Here is a 24,289-nt window from a genome sequence, read left to right as displayed (position 1 = left end):
ATTCAACCATTTTCGTAACAGTTTGTTTTGTGCATAAATATTAACATAAAACGAGTCTTTACAAAAACATATTATACGAATTTATGCCTGGATAATAATAAGTTAATAATTAAAATATGTTTTGTTATTTGGTTTTTATAAAATCATAATATGTATAATTTCATGGACAATTCAAATGTAAAAGCCCTTCACAAATTAGGACTTGGTATTTGTTCAAATGTTCCAACTAACAAGTATTACTTATATCTAAATTCGTAATTATAGAAAAAAGTATTAAAAACTCGATATTAAAAAATTAGCAATATTTTAGTAGGTTGCCATAAACCAACGAATCAAATAGGTACAAACTATGTATAAAGTAGTTGTAACTTGTGAGTTTGAGAGTACTATATATAGTATACACTAACTACTATCAATAGTATAAATTAAATAATGTTTGTATTGTTCATAATATTTTCCGTCTAGCTAATTTTCAATTTTCTTAAAGCGATAGTTTCTGATCTCAAATTATCGTATAGGTATAGTACCTACTTACTATACTACTATAGTGTATACAAAGTGAGATGTTCACGATTGCTACTATGAAATACACAATAACTATAACAATAAAACACTCTGGGGAAAATATTAGATACCTATATGTATTATTGTGAAATTGAAAACTTTCTCGATCCGTCCAGAATCTATTCGAAGCTATACAGAAACATAACATGCGAAGATGCGTCGAAGAATATATTTATTTTTAAGAGTACCTTGTCTCATCGTTATGCCATATTTTTAAATTTAAAAAACGAAGGTCATCTATATAAATTCAAATAAAGACGAAAAGACGGATTAAATGTTTGTATATAATAATAATTAATAGTGCACATTTTTAATATACCTACAATCTACATAAATTCACCAATCGGCATCAACATTTGAACATCTGAAAATTGTTTTTAATACCTATTACATCGTTCCTAATTTATTTATATATTTAAGAAGACTTGTTTTCTATCGAATACGAATTCTGAATGACCTTTTTTTTTTTAATGTAATTTCCAGATGTTATTGTTGTTATTTTCGATGATATATTATATACAAACGATTGAATTGTTGTCAGTTGGAATGCTTTAAATGTAAAGGATACCACGGATGATTGTATGGGAACGAAAGCCGGTCTTGAAGTACGAAGTTAACTACAGTAATCAAGAGATGAGATAAATTAGCTGGCGTATTATTATAAGAGGAGTTCGAGGACGTTTGGAATTCCTCAGACTCGGGTTGAATGAATTACTGCAGTGTATTAAAAAAATTATAATAACAATAATAATAATAATAATAATAACTTATAATATCGTATTGTAACTCAACTCATTAATTTGCATAGTTTTGAAATAATTCAATAAACTGCAAAATAAAGTAATTAATACCTGAGCATTATTAATAACCACATTCATCACACACACCGTTCAATAAATGTATTACGTAATACGATAGCAAAATGAAAATGTGTCAACGAATTTGTTATTTATCAAAAGCAAACATATATTATACAATGTAGGTCTAAACACATATAATATGATATACTGTTCAAAATTCATTAAAAGTAATAATATTATTTACATTAGAAACGACGTGAGTTTAAGTGTATCATACATTTATCTGGTCATAAATCTTTTTTCTTTCTAAATATACTGAAAGTGATATACGTTTTAAGTCACTAACAAATCTCATGCAAAATTAATCATTTAACTACGTATTTCGACATATTTTTTTTTTAAATGACTAATATGTAATATATATAAATATATAATATAATTTAAGTTATAGCTTAAAAGTATGACCCACTACGAAAACTTATTAAAAATGAATACTTTTTATTCAACCCATTTTAACAATACATGTTCTACATTGTATAAAAAATATAATTAATTAATATATTATTTAAATATCAAATGTCCATACCATAATATAATTTTGTATCTATATAGAATGCAATGAACCGTGTCTCTGACCACTATGTCCTACAGTGCAGTGTACGTCGCACTTGGGCCGTATTATAAGAGCAGTAACTTAATATTTTTTTATAGTTTTGTGTTTCTGTTTACATTTTCTTAAAACAACATTGAAAGAATCGAAAAATAAGATAAAAATGTCTACCATAATAAAATATCGACTGTAATAGTTAGAAGATAAAGTTCAATATTTTCAATTTCAAATATAAATTATATTGCGACTATAAAATCGCACAAAATAATTCAATTGCAATGATTTAATATAAATAATATGATAGGCTGTAACCCTGAAGTATCTTCCATAAATATTTCAGAAATAAACGTAGGTACGTACTAGCAAATAAGTTAATAAAATCCCTTCCTTAAATACAATTATACATTAATTGTATTATATACATATTATGTACCTATTAGTATACATTTGGCAAAGTGTCAAAGAATGGTCTGCCAGAGAGGTATACTGCCGATATACTTATTATAACTGATTATCATTTTCTTACCGTTGACTAATAAATCGATTATTTATAAACATTACCTATTGACTATGTATTTATAAACATAACTTAGTAATTTGTTCTGCTTTTGCAATTTTCTAACAATACGTATACCTACAATTTAACTTACATCTGTGATATATTATAATATAGTATGAAAATTACAACATAATTATCTAATACATTAAAATACCCTCGTATGTGATTTGCACGAAAGCTCCATTTTTATATAAATTACATAATATTATTAATCCTATAGGAATGTAAGAACACTTCCTTTATTCTCATAACAAAATAATAAAATATAAGGTTTTTATCGATGAGTTTTTAAATTTAAAATACGCATTACATATAGTTTAATTTAGCTCCTTAATCAGTTTTAGCCATGATAAAATAATTGAATTATACTTTAATTTGTATACAATTTTACAGATATATATATATATACTCGTACTTAAACATAAGTTAAATTAACCAACTAGCAAAGAAACAAATCCTAGAAATTAGGAATTATATAATTTTAATAATCAAATGACACCATGATGAACTTATTAAGTATAAACGTTGATAATTGTGTGATAAATATAAGTTTTATTATTAAATTATTTAAAAACTATAATAGTATAATGATAAAATTCTGGAAGACATAAATCTATTCAATGTATGAATTACTTAAAATATATTTATAAATAAACATTTTTTTTCTTTGTTGTAAAGAAAATCAAAATAAGTAGTAATAGTACGTTTAATAATTTCTTTGAAACATGAAATAAAGCAGTAGTTCCTCATTTAATGAATGAAAACAAATTTAAAGTTTAAATTGTTATCACTTATATACAGCACCTATCTACTTTAGAACCCTGTTCTGCCGGAGGCATTTGCCTCTCTTTACCTCTCTCTCACTCTCCTACACAGTGTACACTAGACATACGATTTAAGTTGATATTGTGGTTTTATAATAAACATATGAATTTGATTACATATCCTTAAGTGGTAACATAAAAAAACTGTACAAATAATTTCTTTAATCGTTTAAACGGGGTTTCCAAAGTATCATGTTTTATTAAAATCTTATATAGTATACTTTGAATTTTTTTTCACTTAAATTGAATAATCAATACCTGCTCATTATGAATGCACCACGAAACAAACTTTTTTATTAGTTCACAAAATATGTTTTCATTTTTGATTGCATTAGAATAAATATACCATGGTATGTTTGCAATTTTGCAAACACTATCAATAATACAAACAAAATTAAATTTATGTAAGTGCTTGCTTTAAAACTATGAACATTTTTTTGTAATAATAATACCAAAATCAACGGAATAGCGTATAGTTGAATGTAGAAATAGTTTAATAAGTTTAATTATAAATCATAATACAAATAATTTTGAAAATTACCCGTAGTATTTGTGTACAAGTAATAAAATAAAATTTGTCTGATCTACAATTTTTATGATTGTGTTGTAAAAACTAAAAATTAAAATTGAATTACCTACATGAGTGATAGTTAATGACGTTATTATCGGCAAATTGTATATAATTTAACGTCTTTTGTGACAAACTACCTAACTATCTAATTAATTAACACGAATAACTTAGTTTTTTATTTATTATATAAAAAATATTTTAGAAATTCAATAGCGATATTATGTTGGTAATATTATAGTTTTAGATAAATAATTATCAATATAAAACAAAATGTTGTCAAACAAACTTACTTATGAATTTAACTCTTATCTCGTATTTAACATTACAATACTTTTATAAAAATTAGCTATAAAGAGATAAATTAATATATAGCTTATGTTATCAAATCAATGAAAACAGTAAGCCAAAGTCGTATTATGTTACATACTCAATATACAATATTTTATTTTTTTTTTTTTTTTGATCAATTTACAATCTGTTATAAAATTATATAGTATAAAAGTCATAAGAAGTTTATGTAGTCTTAAAACCCTTGTAGTTGAGGTTTTATTTACCAAATTTAAAAATAAAACTGTCATAAGTGATGATATTTATTTATTTAATACATTAACAAGACTTGAAGGCGTGGGGAAAGAAGTAAGAACCATGCAGTGACGTTATTTTGGTATATAATTTTAATATTTTATATAATTTAAATATAACATAATATAAATCTGGATTTTCAACTGTTACTTTTATCTACAACTTGATTATTATTACTTTAGCATAATTTATTTTCTATAAGTACTTTAATATTTACTTTAAATAAAAATAGGTAGATACCTACTCGACAATATTATTCATTATAACGTTTCAAAATAAGTTTCATTTTATTATTATTTTAATTGTTAACTGACCACAGAACAAAAACAAATCGATTTGATTGATTGATTCAATTACTTCATATAGATTTATAATTGATCAATTTGTTTGATAAATTGTACATAAAAATCATAATATTATGGAAAACTATTATAGTACATGTAGGTACTATAAGAAATTGTTTATCCATATGAATATATGATACAATTATATAATACGCACTTTTTTCATTCTTAATTATTATATTATTATATTTAATTTCATCTAAGCATAATATTATGCTAGCATAGGTATTAGGTATTACTATTAAATATTTATATTAGTTATTTTGGATCTAAACAGAACCATAACATTTCAATTTTCAACAAACTATATTAATACAATATCATAATAATGATTAACCAGTTTGCGCTTTGAAATTCGTAATTATTATATTATTATATTTAATTTCATCTAAGCATAATATTATGCTGGCATAGGTATTACTATTAAATATTTATATTAGTTATTTTGGATCTAAACAGAACCATAACATTTCAATTTTCAACAAACTATATTAATACAATATTATAATAATGATTTACCAGTTAGCGCTTTGAAAGTTCACAATATTATATTAATATAGTTTGGTGAATACGTGATTATATAGGTGATTATATATACATGTAATATAGGTACCTATACTTCCAAGTTAATACTTACTACTTCTATTACAATTCTATTGAATCAAATATTCATGTTTTTAGGTACCTATTTTACTATTAAATGCCTTTCTATAATAATCTACAGACTACAGTGTACCTATACTAAAGACAAAACACAACAGTATAGATAAGATTGTGGTTATGGTTATTCATACAATACCCATTATACTAGACGAGTATGCGCGTTTTCATAATACTATCGTTGACATTATAAATGTATACAAACGAAGATAATAATTAAAAATCATTCTCGTTGGTATTATAATGCAGTAGCACTGGTACTTACATTACAATTATGTAAAAAAGTTTAATTTTTTCTTAAAATCTCCATGTACGATTAAATTAATACACTTTAATGTTACATTAATACATTATCATATGGTTTATATTATTATTTAAAGTTTTGTTTTAATTCACCAATTAAAATCAAGCATGGATACTAGATTATTTTATTTTATGGAAAAACTCGAAACGGAATCTTTATTTTAGTAGTATTCTTGGTTGTAATACCTTTTTCTGGATGAATAAAATATAAAAAACGTTGAAGAAAAATAATGATTACATAACAGAGGTACCTATTAAATATCTAATATTGGCGTATAAAAAAAATTAACTGTTATAAAGACAATAATTGTATTATATTATTATCTTACACCGTCAGGATTGTTGAGAAAAATATTTGGCAAAATATCTTAGGAAACCCACATAATTATTATATAAGTCGTAATTGTACTGTTTTATAGATTAGATTTAGATTTTTTTTTTAAACGTACCGGAATTTTGATATTAATGGTCTACATAATTTACGCATCAACAATCAACAATTAAAAGGACGTTATACACGCATATAGCGTTATCTCCGTCCTACTAATATCGTCCCACTAACGCGGCAAATTGAACGTTAAAAATTCGTTAGAAATTCAGAACGATCCCTTTTACACAGTAATTTTTAACATCACAGTGAATTGGCGTACTTAGGTACTATAGAATATAAAGGTAAGAATATTAGCCGGAGACCCGCTTGTTTTAATATTTTAATTTTGAAGCAAATCATGAGCACTTTAGATTTTACAAGACATTTACAATTTTTAAACGCCCATAACTCGCTTTAGAATAAATTTAAGTATTAATAAGCGAAGCCTACACGTGGGTCTCTCCGACAATGTTCTCGTCTTTAAATTTGATAATAGGTCAATATTCGCATTATACTGCGGTATAAAAATTACGCAGTAGGGTACAATAAATCATTCCGAGCGTAAGATTTTCAATGTCGATCGTTTGTGAGAAGAAGAGCAAGTCGTAATACCCGTTTAACGCGTAATAAAGTAGGCATTATTATATGTAGTTAATGTACACTACGCCGTGCCCGCAACAATTGGGTGGGCGCGCATGATAATGGTGTATTATGTGCATGGCGCACGGTCCTTCAGAAACGATTTATTCGCGCACCGACTTGGCGGTGTTTGAGCAAATCTATCGTGGCGTCGGAGGATATCGCAGGCAACAATTAATCGGGAAACTGGTCGATATTATTATAATAGTGATGTCCGTGGTTACATGTCTGTCTGTGTCTTTGTAGCGCAACCGGAGACGAACCGAATGGAAGAGCGAAGAACACATAGCGATAACAGCAATGCGACAGATAGCGAATAAAAAAAATATCAAGATTCGAAATAACAATAATAAACGATGATTATTGATTGCGTTCCCATAATGTTATATTATTATTATTGTTGCTGTAGTGTCGAATAGCAACGTCGGAACACGGTGAATCGATCGTGACGGAAAAATTAAAGTGTCGGCGCCGTTATCGTCGTCGGAGATTTTGATTAAACAATTGGCGCCAAAACAATACGCGGCCGAAACATATTTTTACTGCGTGTGTCCACACTCCAAGCAGTCTGACACGGTGCGAGACACGGCGACGGGATCAATATAATATTATTATTATTCGACAGGCGACAACGACTTTGTTGTTATTTTTTGGTTACGTCGACGGAGATAAGACCAAGACGCAGAAAAAAAAAACGTGAACCACATCGGTCATCGACATAATTTTACACATCATGCACACACGTACGATATAATATTATGTACTTAATATCCATAAACGTGAATTATTGTTCTAAGCACACGCACGCTGCAGACCGAGACGACTACAACGAGACAGGCGGGCGGGCACAATAATAACATGCATAGTATTACGTGAAAACATCAAATACGGCCGTACGAATAACAATAATAATAATAATAATAATACGATACGATAGCTGATAATATTATAATATTGCAATAAAAATTAACGATAGCGATTAAATATTGGGCAAAGCAAAGAGCAATTAAGCGAACGTTTAGAGCACCTACCTAAATATTATGAGTAGGTATTATTTTATTTTCGTATAAGGTACGTACCTATAATATGGCTATATATATTTTATATATATATATTATATATTATGTACGGCGTTAGCAATTAAATAAATAAAAGTAATGGAAAAATAATAATAAAATTACATTAATAATTATAAATAATAATTACACTAACAAAAATAAAAACGCATACAGAACTAAAAAAAAAAACTTAAAAACAAACTGAAATAGCAAAAACAAAACAATGTGTAATGTTTACCACCTACTTGCGATAGAGCACTACTGATATAATAATATATCGTGGCCGTGTATGTGTGTGTGCGTGCGCCGATCGCGCGCTTGCGTGTGTGTGAGTGTGCGTGTGTTTGTGGCGCGCGGGTCGCAACGCGCCGCCGCCTTGCCGTTCGCTTGCACACCAGGGCAGTTCCAACACTAAACGTCTAAACGTGGACGGCCGTACCGAAGTTATAATAGCGCGGCACAGCCGACAGCCTGCTGGTGCTGCTGCTGCTGCTGTTCGTAGACGGCGGCGGTGGCGTTTTGTGTACACGCACCGCGTGTTTTGGCTCTGTGTCTGCTGCTGCTGCTGCTGCTGCTGTACTAGCCTGTACTGATGCGCCGTTGTTGTTATGGCTGCTGCTGCTGCTGTTGTTGTTGTTTTTGTTGTTGTTGTTGTTGTTGTTAGTTTTTTCTCGAATCGGATCTGCACCGCGCGGCCGTTGCACCGATCACTGCAGACGGACATGTACGGCGCAATTGTGCCTTAGGCGGGGAGGGCCTCCCCCCACTTCCCTGAATTCGTTTTTCCGGGGGAAGTTTTACCTGTGTGCCGTCCTAATCGACGAGTGATGGCGGTAGGAGACGTCAGCGAGTGCGGGGGAATAATGTTACCCATGGAGAGGGGAAGAAACCGGGTGGCCGACGGCCGACTTTTGGTGCGCGCGTAGTATGTGCTATCGCTGCAGCGCCGCCGAGTGCGGTTTTAACGGGTGTCCTCGGACATATTATACGTGCACTATATTTTATTTTATAATAGGTATAATACTATACACGCACATGCACAACGCACCGGAAACAGCGTGGATTATATTATTATTGTTCGTTTCGTGAATGAAATGTACACCGCGTATATAAGGTATGCGGCGGTGTGTCTGCGCGATGGCGTCGGCGGCCGCACAGGGGAGGGATGTCGGAATGTTTAAAAAACGGTGCGCAGTAAAAATTATTGCTGACGAAATATCTTGCTCTTTTTCGACGTATAAGGGATGCCGCAACCTCGCAGTGTTCGATGCGCGCACGCACACGCACACGCACACGTTCACGCACTATACGAAATTGCGGAGCTCGGTGGTATTGTCGCGTGGCGCCGCCGCCGAACACAACGTAAATACACGGTCGCACACTCGCACCACGCTCGTTTTATCGGGTCGATCACACCGAAACACCGCAGCCGCCTCCGCGCAGGCCGCCGAGTGCAACAACGTCAGACAGACCGACACGGATCGTGTCGAAAATCGTCAGTGTATACGGTGTGTGTGTGTGTGTGTGTGTGTGTGTGTGTGTGTTTGAGGGTGAGAGGTGTGAGTGGGTGTGGGTATGTGAGTGTTAGTATCGTTCTGAAGCGGTAGACTCGGGGCCCCCGGAGAATGTCAAATGTAAAATTAATCAAAAATACAATTTTTTTATTTTTAAATTACATTTTTTTATATTTTGTAAATTGAGCGTGGTAATTTCTATAGGAACGGTTGGTAGAGGTTTAGTATTATAAAATAATATTTTTCTGATTTTGGACTCCATAATAAATTAGTTTTGCACTAAAATGATGTATACACTTTTTTAATCTCACGATAATAATAGATATTTTGTAATCCTTGTACAGTTGGACCCCACCACTCACCCAACCGGTGGTTATGCCACTGCTGAATGTGTGTGTGTGTGTGTGGGCTGTATTGATAGAAAACAGCTCTCAGATATTTCCTGCCGCTTCGGCGCGATTCGAACAATTTATCATATCACAGATATCCATTACCTATCAGTTTTTCGTCCGAACGCCATATCGGTTTCCCACAGGATTTGCAGTTTTCTGAGCGACACGCCGAGAAATTCACGGCCGTTCCATCCACGGCCATGGCCGATTTTAGTGGGGGGTATGGGGGTGTGGAGGGGGGGGTGTTACAAAAACACAAACTGCCGCTGAAGACCTTAAGTATTGACAAAAAGTTAGTTAACGTTGTCCGATTTTGATTCTGAAAAAAATTTGAGCTCACCAGAAAATTGTCTATAGATCCTATGAAGCACTTTGTAAAATCTAAATTTTATATTATTGTGAACTGTAATTAAAAACTTGAAAATATCGACTTTTTCGAATCATAATTAAAATTAATATTAAAAACGGAAAAGGTTTAGTACGATCTACAGACATTTTTCTGCTGAATTCAAATATTTTTTTCAGAATAAAAATCAGACAACGTTAACTAACTTTAATTTTGTCAAAACAAATGTATATTTTTGTAAAATTCATGTAGTGAAATTGATATGGTTATCGAGTTATTGACATGTGCATGCGCGTACGAGAGAGGATACCCTCATTTAATTTCACTCACACTATTAATCATTTACAACTAACACATAGATCCCGGGTGGCTATGACAAGATTAGCCTAATTGTTGCCCTTTAAGTAATCACCGTAGCGAGGCCCCTCTAACTTATTTAGTAACTTATTCAACCTAATTGCGGATATTATTAATTCATTGGATAGTATCTCAACGAATAACGATACAAATATCCTGTTTTCATGAGACGAACAAGTTAAATGTATTTGATAAAAATTTTACTTGAAGTATGTAAATTACGTGAGTCATTGAGTATGTTGAATGTATATAGTATATAATATATATATATATATGTGTATATATAGAATAATATAGTCGGCAAATCACTTAATTTTCAGTCAGCAAATTATAGTGAATACACCCCCTCCTAAAAAAATGTATAGCGCCGGCCCTGTTCACGGCTAATCCGCCTTCGTGTGCTGTCACGTATTATCAGTTATCACACTTTCTCTACCGCGAAAATTCTCCCCTTTTCGCCCGCACATAAACCGACACGTTCCATGCGTAGGTACTTTGCGATGTACAGTTAAACTGATCCGTGCCCCTCTCGACAGTCAACACGCGACCACGATATCAACTACTCGTCATTAACTAGTATCACAGTATATGATATTATATCAACATGTAGTCACGTATAGGTATACTCTTTGTATGTACAAGAATATACACCACCGATAAAAAATGCACCGCGATCAAAAATTAAAATACGTTATATCTATTGTAACTATATAATAATATCGACCACCATTAATATAATTTATGCACATCGGCATAATATATTATAATCGTTTTCGTAATTATTTAAGTACCAATTTTTTCTATCGAACACAACGACGCGTCGTTATCCCTCCCCATTCGCATAATTGTGCCTCATATTGTGGCAAGCGCGAACGTTTTCGAAATTGAATCGTGTTTGTGGATAACCATCATTTGGAGAGGACATATCTCTATAATTAATGTTTAGGTATATTTAAAAAACAGATAAAGATTCATTACCGGATCGACTACTAATATTAATGCAAAGTACAATGATCAAATCATTATAACACCTAATACAGACGATTTGTATAAATTAACATACTTTCATTTTTTAATCGTTTTTTATATACGTCATAGTTTATTGAAGTTCACGCAGTGATTATTTACAACGATTGGATGTAAGTGTTCCGATGTAATTAATTATATTATCACGGTTTCTAATATAGTAATATGTAAGGATTAGATTTGTATGTATTTATTACATCAAAAGCTCATGTACTTTGTATGCATAAATATATGCTACAAAATCAACATATTTTATTTATTTATAATTTTTAACTATTAATAAATTAAATACAAGTTTATACTTACTATTACGAAACATTAATGTCATAAAATTGAATTACCTTTATAATTGCAATGGATATCACATACATGTACTTACATTTTAAAATGTATGATTTATTAAAAATGATCGCCAATTTAGATGTGAAAAGCTGACTTATATTGATTCAACAATTATTGATAATTTTCTTTTAACAAAATATGTTATTGTAAAGTGTCGAAGAAATTCACATACCTAATCACATCCCCTAATAAATAATAATATCTGAAACGTTTATGTTTCCTCTGTCATAAATAGTAAATAGGTAGAGGTACTATCTTTCAATAGAATATTATATATAAGACGTATAAATTAAAGTTACAAATAATAAATAATAATTATAATAATAATTACAAATATATTATTTCTAAACAGTAAAATGTAAAAGTTATTATTGGCTGCATTTTTTTTTTATGGTAAAAATAACAATTAATTACTTAATAGCAATATTTCTATTGTTTTATGAAAAAGAGTTTAATACATTATACATCTACACATATACAATTAGGACATTAGGTACCTAGAAATACACCTACTTCAATAAAATAATATATTGCTCAATAGACGATAGTAGTTTTAGAAACATGCAAATATGGCGAATTTAATACGCTTATACTATTACTAGTCATAACTCGTAGACAAATTATCACTAGATGACAGCTCTCTATTTGAAGTTTGTTTATATTTCAAAATATCAAACAAATTTTTTCCATTATGAATACATTTCAATTTATAAAAAACACGATTTGTAAGTGATGGGCTTAAAATAACAGTGAGTGTAGCTATTACTAAAACGGAAAATTAGCAAACATTTTTTTTTTCAAAACGATATAGTTACGATCACAGTTCCGATGCTCTGTACTTAACCTAAACTAACCTACAGTCTACAAAAGTATATATTAATATGTATAATGTGATACTCCTTTTTGTTTGACATTTTAAACGATTTTTATTTCCAGGAAAAGACAAGTTAATCAAAGAATAAATTAATATCGACTCCAAAAAGTAATAACAGACCAAAATTTAATCAAATTTGTAAATTATACCGATAATAAATCGTTCCAATTTTACAACAATTTAAAATTATTATAAAAAAAAATATTATCAAGATCTAACCTAACTTACTCTACAACGTGGTTATTCATTATTTTTTTGGTGGTAGGCTTGGAAATATATTGAGGGTGTAAACTTCCACTCTCCTAGCAACGCCTATGAATATAAAATATTATCAATCCTTTTTTTGATAGCGCATAAACAACAAATACAGACTAAATCACAAAATGCGTGTCACGGCTCGTCGTATATTAATTGATTTTCGGATATCTATCAATAAAATAAATCACATTACAAATTATTGATATTAAAGTACCAATAGTACCATAAGCTTTCGGTATTCCATTAAGTAAAATATGATATTACAATAAGTTGACAGATGCATATAATATGAGGGACACGCATCTATAATATTATAACAGTTAAAGAATTATCCTGATTGAAAAATGTTGGCCTATTTTTTGCCGATAAAATTGAAAATATAAAGATCCAATACAAAAATATCAGGACTTTTTTTTTATGGTTCTATTTGATCCAGATTAAAATATGTATTTATGTAAGTATAAGAATTACACAATACATAATACATAATTTACTAAACACTTAGTTTCAAAGGTACATTTAGTTTTCGTCTGGTTAAAAAGTAAATGTTATAATGCATTATTATTAATAAATATAAATTATAAGTTACAAATTATTTTCAATCAAACCCTGAGATCGTATCCTTAAAGTAGTGCCACTGCATGTTTCACGCGACCATGTTTTGTTATTTCTTTACAACAAAATTAATTTTTTTATATAAATGATAAATCTATACGAATGTAAATATTTTTTATTTTTAATAAAAAAATACAAAAACAATTATTTTACCTTAAGTGGAAGGTGATGGACCACTCTGATTCTGGACGATTTCTGTCTATATACCTGTTAGTTTTAAACTTAAAATGATTTTTATTACGTATGTCAATCAAAAAAAAAATTACCATTCAAACAAATTTTAACCTTGTAAAGTATTTCCTCACAAGTTACTAGACAAAATATTAACATTTGTGACATATTTTTCTAGTGAACTAAGTATATATATAGGTAGGTATACGTGATATGACTGCCTCTCCCTTCCAATCAAAAATCCTGGCCACTTTTCGTTATCATAATTTTTTTTAACACATTACATGTAATATATTTTAATACTGCTCTATTACTATGTATTAAGGGTCCAACATTGGCAATAAATATGTTGATTTTATAATATAATATTATAAACTTTTAAATGTAATCGATACCATACACATAGTTTCATGATTTATCGAGTTTATCTATTTTATTGTTTAGTTACAAGCATAATATACAGAATTAAAATTTTAATAAATAATAATGATAATAATAGGTACCTACCTATACCTATTATAGTATATTTAATATTCTAACATTCAATTTTGTTTTTATGTTTTATTAGCACATATAATTACATGAGCATTGAGTGTTGAACAAATTCTTGGACGTTTATTTTATCTATTCACATTTCATGATCAACATTTACCATATTGATGAAATTAATGTTATATAAAATATTTTTATTATTTTTATTTTAATTGGTTGAAACTTACAACATTATTATAATAATATAATGTAATATAAATATGTAACTGTAATTGCCTATATATAATTTATACACATGTATTTGGACGTAGCACATTCGGCTCCCGTTTTACTAAAGGTTAATTCCCAGACGGCTCTGGTTTTTCACAACATCAATTCCTTCCCACTTCATACAGAAACTTAGGACTGTCTTAAAAGAGGTGTGGTTAAAAATGTGGTGGTGTTGTTTTACATTTAATATTTTATGAAAATTATAACAAACCATATATATAGGTAGTTCATATTTGATATAATAAAATGTGTTATTATGTTTTAAATTGTAGCGTTAAAAAATAAAAAAATATATAATTATATAAAAATCATACATTGGGTAAATTTGTGTGAAACCTTTTTCGATGGGAGCCGTTTGGGATGCACCGAATTATTCTACAAATCACGTTTTTATCTTACTATATTAACTGAATATTTAGTCAAGATGTTTATTATAGTATTACTACAATATTACATGTGTTCAAAAATGAATTATACACAAATAGTTTAAATGGATCCAATATTATTATTTACCTTAACTATATTGCTAAATTTTCGTAACCCCGTGTCCCCATTTATTTTATTATTATTAATTTTTACAACAAATAGCTTACAAAAACAATAGTAAAAAGGTGGGTAAGTGGATGTCGCTCTTCTGTACAGTAGTTACAAGTGGGTCGCTGTAATGGATGGTGTTAAATTTGAATTCAATGATATAATATCATTTTATAAGAAAAACGATTCTGAGCGAAAACGATGATATTACTAAGTATATTAGATGATATTATTGTGCATAAATTAATTTATATATAACATATTTACGTGGAACTTTGTTTTAAATTTTCAATCCTTAGCTATAAAATTTGAACATTTTATAAATTTTTAACTACAAAATAATTATTAAATTTTAAATTTGATACATTTTGCCAATTTTCGATTTTTAAATCCTTATAAAATAAAATTGTGCCTGTGTACTTTTAATATTTTTCAAATTCTATTGTAACAATATATCAAGAGCCTTGCATTACATTTTCACGCTTTTTTACCAAACAAATAAAATTTTATTGTAATTTATAGAAAAAAAAACTAAAAACATTGAAAACTGACAATGTCCGTAAACAGCTCAAAAAAAGTCAAAATGTTATGGTGTATAGAAAATGAAAATATAAACATTCAGTAAAATATTCATGTATCTACTAGTTATTCGTTTTTCAATAACAATAAAATAACAAAACCGTTATATGAGAAATCGAGTGAATATCCAATATTGTAAAAATATGAACTTCAAACGCTCATAAAAATTTAATTTGATTTACTTGTAGACATTTCTTTTTTGATAAAGATAGACAAACTTATGAGCAAATATTGTATTACACTTTTAAATCATAGATTAAAAAAAAAAAATTTTTATAAATTTTCAACTTAAAATAATTTGCTAATTTTCGTGATTTTTCCGTATTTTGTTAATATTTGAACTTTAAATGCTTATAAAAAAAATTGTGACTGGATTTTCAATTTTTTTCATCTGCCTTTGAAACAATATACTAGGAGCCTTCTATTAAATTTTCAAGCTTTTTTAACCAACAAATAAAATTCAAAAAATTGAAAACCGAAAATGTCCGTGAACCGCTCAAAATAAGTCAAAATATTTGGAAAATATTATGGGGTATAGAAAATGCTAATATAAACATTTAGTCAACATTTCATGTACCTACAGTCATTTGTTTAAGAGTTAAACCAAAAACCAAAATCGATTTTCTCAAAAACAGATTTTGTGTAAAAATTCCCATTTTTCCTTAATTTTTCTTTTTTTTTTCACGGCGCTTTTGAAAACTATTGAAAAATTTTCACTTTTGACCCCCCAAAGTACCAACTAGATTCACGTTCCTATCAGAAAAGATACTGTTGAAGAAAATCTAATGATTTTTACTGTTCTAATAGGTGATTATAGTGATGACAGACACGCAAAAAAAAAAAATAAATAAATAATAAAAAAAAACACACATCATTGTAAAATCAATACATTCATCGCTCAGCTCAGAATCTAAAATTCTACAATGTATTAAAGTCAAAGATATCAGAAGCTACATGATTGCATCTATATTTTTCAAATTAAAATACTATATAAAAGCCTATCTTAAAATTTATTGTAGCTTACCGTATAGTTACAAATTTACAATATATCTACTGAACATAACAGACTACAATTATAATAATTATATAGTTTATAGCAATATTGTGTATACAGTATACACTATACACTTAACACGACTACACGTGTCACGTCTATATATACTATACTTTTATACAACATAATGATACATAATTTAATAATTAGGACCACAGTACATGTAACTAGGTAGTAGGTAGATAGATAGTCTGGTAGTAGCCAGTAGGTACATACAAAATATATTTAACTCTACATACCTACGGGCTACAAGTCTACGACGGAATATTTTTATTGTTGCAGAATTATACGGCTATACACTAGATATCGAGTTTCAATTGTAAAAGTTTTCATTAAATAATATTATATTATATTATTTGACAACATTATCATTTTATAAAAAAATGGGTAGACGGGTAACGCTCTGATGTATATTAGCTATCTGAACTTTAAATACTTATAAAAAAAAATGGGACTATTGACCTTTAATATTTATCAACTGCTATCATAAAAACTTATAAGGAATCTTGTATTTAACTTTCAAGCATTTCGACCGACGAAAAAAATGTTATTAACTTTATAGAAAAAAACTAGAAAAGTTGGGTAAGTGGATGTCGCTCTGCTGTACAGTATGTTACAAGTGGGTCACTGTAATGGATGGTATTAAATTTGAATTCAATGATATAATATCATTGTATAAGAAAAACGATTCTGAGCGAAAACGGTCCGTCAGCCTATGATTTTACCAAGTATATTTGATGATATTATTGTGAATAAAGTAATTTATATATAACCTATTTACGTGGAACCTTGTTTTAAATTTTTAATCCTTAGCTACAAAAGTTGAACATTTTATAAATGTTTATCTACAAAATAATTATTACATTATAAATTTGTTAAATTTTGTCAAAATTTGAACTTTAAATGCTTGTAAACAAAAGTTGTGCCTTTATATTTTCAATATTTTTCAGCTGCTATTGTAACAAAATATCAGGAGCCTTATATTAAATTTTCACGCTTTTTTACCCAACAAATACAATTTTAATGATATTTATAGAAAAAAAAAACTAAAAAAATTTATAACAGACAATGTCCGTAAACAGCTCAAAAAGTGTCAAATTACTTTCAAAATTTTATCGTGTATAGAAAATGCTAATATAAACATTCAGTGAAATTTTCAAGTATATACAGTCATACGTTTTTTAATTACAACAAAATGAGAAAATCTTTACACGAGAAATCGAGTGAATATCAAATGTTGTAAAAATATGAATTTCAAACGCTCATAAAAATTTAATTTGACTTTCTTGTGGACTTTTTTTTTTGATAAAGGTAGACAAACTAATGGATAATCTTGTATTACATTTTCAAATCTTAGATTTAAAAAGAAAAATTTTTATGAATTCTCAACTCAAAATAATTTGCTAATTTTCGTGATATTTCCGTATTTTGTCAAAATTTGAACTTTAAATGCTTATAAATAAAAACTGTGACTAAGGATTTTTAATTTTTTTCATCTGCCTTTGAAACAATAACCTAGGAGCCTTCTATTAAATTTTCAAGCATTTTTACTCAACAGATAAAATTTTATTGATATTTATAGAAAAAAAAAACTAAAAAAAATGGAAATTGACAATGTCAGTAAACTGCTCAAAATAAGTCAAAATATTTGGAAAATGTTATGGTGTATAGGAAATGCAATTATAAACATTCAGTCAAAATTTCATGTCCCTACGGTCATTTGTTTTAGAGTTACACCAAAAACCAAAATCGATTTTCTCGAAAACAGATTTTGCGTAAAAATTCCCGTTTTTCCTTAATCTTTCTTTTGTTTTTCACGTCACTTTTGAAAACTACTGGGAAATTTTTACTTTTGACCCTCAAAAGTACCAACTAGATTCACTTTCCTATCAGAAAAGTTACTGTTGAAGAAAATCGAAGCATTTTTACTGTCCTAAAAGGTGATGACAGACATAAAAATAAAAAAAAAAACACACATCATTGTAAAATCAATACATTCATCGCTTCGCTCAGAATCTAAAAAATGAAACGTTCCGAGAGGTTTCAAGAGTTTAAGACGTAAAAATAAATTGAACTAGTAGACATTTTTTTTTACCAATCGTTTTAATGTGCTTAAAAATATATGCTATTTTTATACACGCTCGTACATTTTACAAGCACTTCACGAGTACAACATATTATATTATTTCGATCGAATTCAGTATTTTTTATGTCGTAACTATATTTATTACCATAGGTTATGATAAAAAAAAATTCAAGTAAATTCAATTTTTTATTTATTAATTTTCCTTTAATAATACCATGTGAGTTCAGAGATTAATTCATTTAGGAGGGAAGGAGGCTATGCGTAACTTTTGAAAGTGCCTGGCCACTCCACCATTCCAGCCTCCTTAGTTGAGCTTATGTCCATAATCTATATCCGTTGTTCATTGTCATATTAATTCTAAAACGTATAACTTATTAGGTAGGTATAACATTAATATCGTATACATAGTTACACAACTATAATATAATAGGCATCTGGCTATAATTGAATAAACAACTTTACCGTTTTAAATGCTAAAAACGAACTAATATAATATTAAATATAATGCCATAATGTAATAAATAATATCTTGGACCATAGTAACGAGATTTGCTTATTTAAATTTAAGTTTTTAGAATTAATTATGTACACGACCACAGGCGTCCGATCAAACCCATACCGGACGAACTTAGAGAGAAACGCTGGTTGAGTTAGATAGAATCATCGGGGAATGTCCAGGAACTGCAGTGGCGCCAGACTGGAATGGCGCCTATACAATAATGAGACATACTGCACCGAGGACAAAGAGAGGACTAGCGACGGGCAGACGGACCTGGACGCCACGAGGCCGATCCTGAGTGGACGCGGTCGGCCTCCTCTGCGGTGACCGGGCCACGTTCTCGTTGGGCAGCGACGACGGCTTAGGATTGGTGTACTACAACGTAATATGCGGCCGAATGGCCGGCGGCGGAGGAGGAGATGCGAGCTCGACGGTGGAGATGGATAAAAAAAACTATGGCGTGCAGCGGCACTTGCAGCAGCTGAAGAAGAGGATCGGGATCGGCGAGGACGAGTTTGGAGATCAGCCGCCGCCGGAGGACCACCGAAGGCATAATGTCATGGAAATGCTGCCCGCGTCCGGGAAACCGGCCCGCCGGTGAGCGAGGATGGTGTTCGTTCTGCTGTGGTCGGGGCGGGCAAGCAGCCGGGCGAACGGGACTAGAAAGCCTGCTGCAGATGTCGAGGTGCGCGTGCTAGAGTTGCAGGTGTCGGGACCGGGAGATGGTGACAACAGAGTCGAAGTTGAGGAGGAACAAACGGAGTGACGGTGAAACTGAACGGGGTAAGAAGAGACGTAGCAGTTCCGATAGAAAAGGACTATATAATTTTTATACATAACAGCAAAAGTCGGCACTTATAGATCAGCCAAACCCATGTTCAAAATCCAAATCAAATATTACCTATACTACCAATTACCAAACAGACAACATGACAACACATTACATTATAACGTAAGTTATAAGTATACAGTATTTATGAAGTAAAAGTGTTACGACTTATTATAATATAATATACTATATCATAACAGTGTGTCGAAAAATCGTCAAAATTGTTAATAATTATTCTCAAAATTACAATTTCAGCATGCCTACGATTGACCGGCGAGCTTCCAAATGAAATGCTCGCTGGAATTCTTAAAGCCATATCGCACTCCTCGGAACTGCCATCGTCTTCAAACCATCTTACCCTTTTATCAGTTTCACCGTCATCTCCGAAAGTTCCTCATCCTCCTCTAGTCACCATCTCCGGTTCCGGCACGCACGGGCTGCACTTCGATCTGCAGTAGAAGCTTTCTAGTCCAAACCGCCCGGCCGACCGCCTGCCGGACCCCAGAACGAACACTCGGGCCGGTTTCGCGAACGCGGGCAGCATTTCCGTTGTGGTGGTCCTCCGGCAAAGGTTGGTTTCCAGACTTGTCCTCTGCTTGGTCCCGTGCAGGCTACTGCCGCCGCTGCATGCCATAGAAATCGCCGTCGAGCACCAGAGCATTCTCCTCTCCAGAAAACTGCCGGCTTGGTTCGGCCGCTTGTTGTAGTGCACCTCGCGCCGTCGTCGCGGCCTGATGAGAACCCCCCGCGGGGGTGGCTCAGTGGCCGCCAGGTGTCCTGGTCCGACAGCGCGCCGAAAAATGTCCTCTCGTCGTCCTCAGTGCAATATGTCCTTAAGCCGGACATTCCCTGATATCAAAAACCAGCGTTTCTACTCGACGGTAATCGACCGGTTGAACAATTACAATAGTGTAAATCAGGAATTGGCGAAATACTTTCAAAATTTGTCTTAAAATACAAAATACATTTGATTTTAACGAGTTATTATTGTCAAATACAGAAGACTATATTATATAGATACACTTGAAAAAAAAACCTACATATCTAATTAAATAAAATAAATTGTAAATTATTTAAGAATAAATTGATGGTTGTTTTACAAAAGCCTAATTGTTTTGATTTTTTCCGAATACGTTTACTCAGCCTGAGTTATAAATCATGTTTCATAAAACATTTATTCAACCAGTCCTAGATCCTTATATTGAAACGAATTAAATGTGTCTTCAACAGTGGTAAGTAATAGGTTGAGTGCAAAAAACAAAAATACTTTTATTTAGTATTTACTTAGATTATTAAAAAAAAAAAATGGATAAGTGGATGTCTCTGATGTACAGTAGGTTAAAGTGGGTCACTGTAATGGATGGTGTTAAATTTGAATTCAATGATATAACATCATTGTATAAGAAAAACGATTCTGAGCGAAAACGGTCAGTCAGCACTCAGCCTATGACATCACTAAGTATATTTGATGATATTATTGTGAATAAAGTAATTTATATAATATAACCTATTTACGTGGAGCCTTGTTTTAAATTTTCATTCCTTAGCTATAAAAGTTGAACATTTTATAAATTTTTAACTACAAAATAATTATTAAATTATACATTTGATAAATGTTGTCAAAATTTGAACTTTGAAAGCTTATAAGAAAAAATTGTGCCTATGTATTTTTAATATATTTCAACTGCTATTAGAACGATATATCAGGAGCCTTATATTACATTTTCACGCTTTTTTACCCAACAAAAAATTTTTTATTGATATTTATAGAAAAAAAAACTAAAAAAATTGAAAATCACAATGTCCGTTAACCGCTCAAAAAGAGTCAAATATTTTCAAAATGTTATGGTGTATAGAAAATGCTAATATAAACATTCAGTGAAATTTTCAAGTATCTACAGTCATTCGTTTTTTAATTACAATAAAATAAGAAAAATGTTACATGAGAAATCGAGTTTACGGACATTTTCAGTTTCCAATTTTATTAGTATTTTTTTCTATGGATGACAGTAATTAGTAAATTTTTTTTGTTTTTAACTTATTAACTCAACTTTTGTTAACTTTTAACTGAAGGAAATTTAATTAAATTAACTTAACTTGTCATAGTTAATTATTTTCATTAACTGGCCCAACCTTGGCTGTATCTAGTTATTATCTTTATTATATTTCAAATTATTATTTTTATAAGCTTCATAAAATTTTATTTTATTTGAAATATTATATTGAATATATAAATATAAAGTACCTACCCACCCAAAAGAGTTTATTTTTATTTTTGCTTGGGACCCAATATGAAATACAAAATTAAAAATAATAGGTTGGTAATTCTCAACACCAACTTTATAATTTACATCACTACAGATTCAATATTATTTCAATGGTTTATCACTATCCAGGTCTTAACTCCTCAGAAACATGTCATGTTTGACATTATTATTGAAGGTGACCACCAAATATCATATTATATCATATATGCAATAAACAAATTATACATTATTATAATATTATATTGCTAAATGCTTAATGAATATATTGCATGATAATAAAATAATTTTTACAGAATTAAATAAATCTATAAATCTAAGAATGTTCCGACAAATTGATTAATTTTTATTCATACCGTATAAATATTTAAATTCCTCAATTATTTCAGAAATTTTCATTGATAAGCTTAAAATAAAAAAAATCACATAACTTGGTTTTTATATTATATTATAGCCTATGGTTTGGAATGAAATCTATTAAGGAAAACGTGCAGTGGAATGTCAAAATTATTTTGCCATACTTTCATAGTCATATGTCTTTAGGCTAAATATATCAATAACTTCTTTAACTAGGTCAAAATGTAGAAAATAATATGTACACATATTGATGATATTGCATTACGATCTTTAGATGTAATTTTTATCTAATGAAAACAAGTAGGTAGCAAATTTTTAATTATGATAAACAAAAGTAACACCAGATTCTAATTTAAAGTGTAAATCTTATAATTATAAACCTATAAATATAAAACTATGAAATAATTATTAATTTAAATAGATTTACCTGCCTATCTTCAGATCCTTATACTTAAAATAAATATTTGTATAGAAAAAAATGTATCGCATAACAATTTATTAATATTAATTCCCTTGTTTCAGCGTGCAATCTATATTATATATTATTGTAATTAAATAAGTTGCATAGGTACAATTAACAATATTCATTAATTTATTTACACGTACACCTCATTCATAATGTATAACATTCAAATCAGCTTTTACACCAATAATATAACATACATATAAGATAACAATTGCGTAAAGCTCAAACAAAGATGTATTATAATTTGTGGTAAATATTATATTGCATTCTTAAGGATATTAAAGTCTCTAACAATCTAGTAAAAGATTTGAACTTTTTCAGAATTTAAAAGATCGTAAATCACTATGTCATAGCTCCGGTTTTGATAGTAACTTAAGAAAACTACTAGGTATAATAATTTTAAGTAATTGAACATTCAAACTAGGATAATATAGCACCCGTTATATCATAAAAATAATGAATAAAATTAAAATAGGTTAAGTTGTAATCTTAAATAAAAAGTAATGCGTAGGCACAATGTATATCAGTAAAATAAACAGGACAAAACCAAATAACCGATAAATGAATAAAAATTGAACTATCACTATCTTTCGTTTTAATAAATGTCAGACGTAAATACGGAATGTTTTACTATGTACAATGTACTATAATGCCTATATGACTATATCTAAATGAAAATATAAAAGTGATAAATTTGTATGAATATTTAGGTACAAACGTACACCATTTAAGTAAAAAATTACTTCTACGTCAAAACTAAATTATTTTACGGAACGTATCTAGTTACTTTAAGAAGGTTTTCTCCGAAACATTAACATGCGAATACTGACGATTTATAAATACCTATATTAACTGTTTGACATATTAATTTATCCATGGTAGTTTAAATATTTATAAAATATGGAAATAACAAATTAATATTATACTAAAAATTAAAATAGATTCTGGAAATTGTATACTTTTATTATAATATACTGGTTTTGGGTAAAATCATATTAAAAATATATATGGTTGCATATTGCAATAGTTGCAATTGTTGCAATAGCTATAAATATATATATACAATATCTACGTAAACAA

General features: G+C 29.7%; 2 protein-coding genes and 1 pseudogene across 4 annotated transcripts in view; 2 read left to right on the top strand and 1 right to left on the bottom strand.

Moving 5' to 3' along the window:
- LOC132939229 (2,3-bisphosphoglycerate-dependent phosphoglycerate mutase-like) overlaps positions 1–24,289 on the bottom strand; it is a 54,059-nt gene that overhangs the window by 8,687 nt on the left and 21,083 nt on the right. The window contains exon 1 of one of the 3 annotated variants that reach the window (XM_061006302.1): positions 8,130–9,300. The exons of 1 other annotated variant lie outside the window; for it this stretch is intronic. The gene's annotated coding sequence lies outside the window, so the exon portion shown is untranslated. One more of the 3 variants, XM_061006303.1, reaches the window with a different exon arrangement.
- Positions 1–24,289, top strand: part of LOC132939231 (uncharacterized) — a 59,336-nt gene that overhangs the window by 23,384 nt on the left and 11,663 nt on the right. The window lies entirely within an intron of this gene.
- LOC132939232 (uncharacterized) lies at positions 3,483–21,145 on the top strand (annotated as a pseudogene).

The sequence above is a fragment of the Metopolophium dirhodum genome, chromosome 2 (assembly GCF_019925205.1).
Source record: "Metopolophium dirhodum isolate CAU chromosome 2, ASM1992520v1, whole genome shotgun sequence".
Lineage (NCBI taxonomy): Eukaryota > Metazoa > Arthropoda > Insecta > Hemiptera > Aphididae > Metopolophium > Metopolophium dirhodum.
This window is presented reverse-complemented; position numbering and strand designations above follow the sequence as displayed.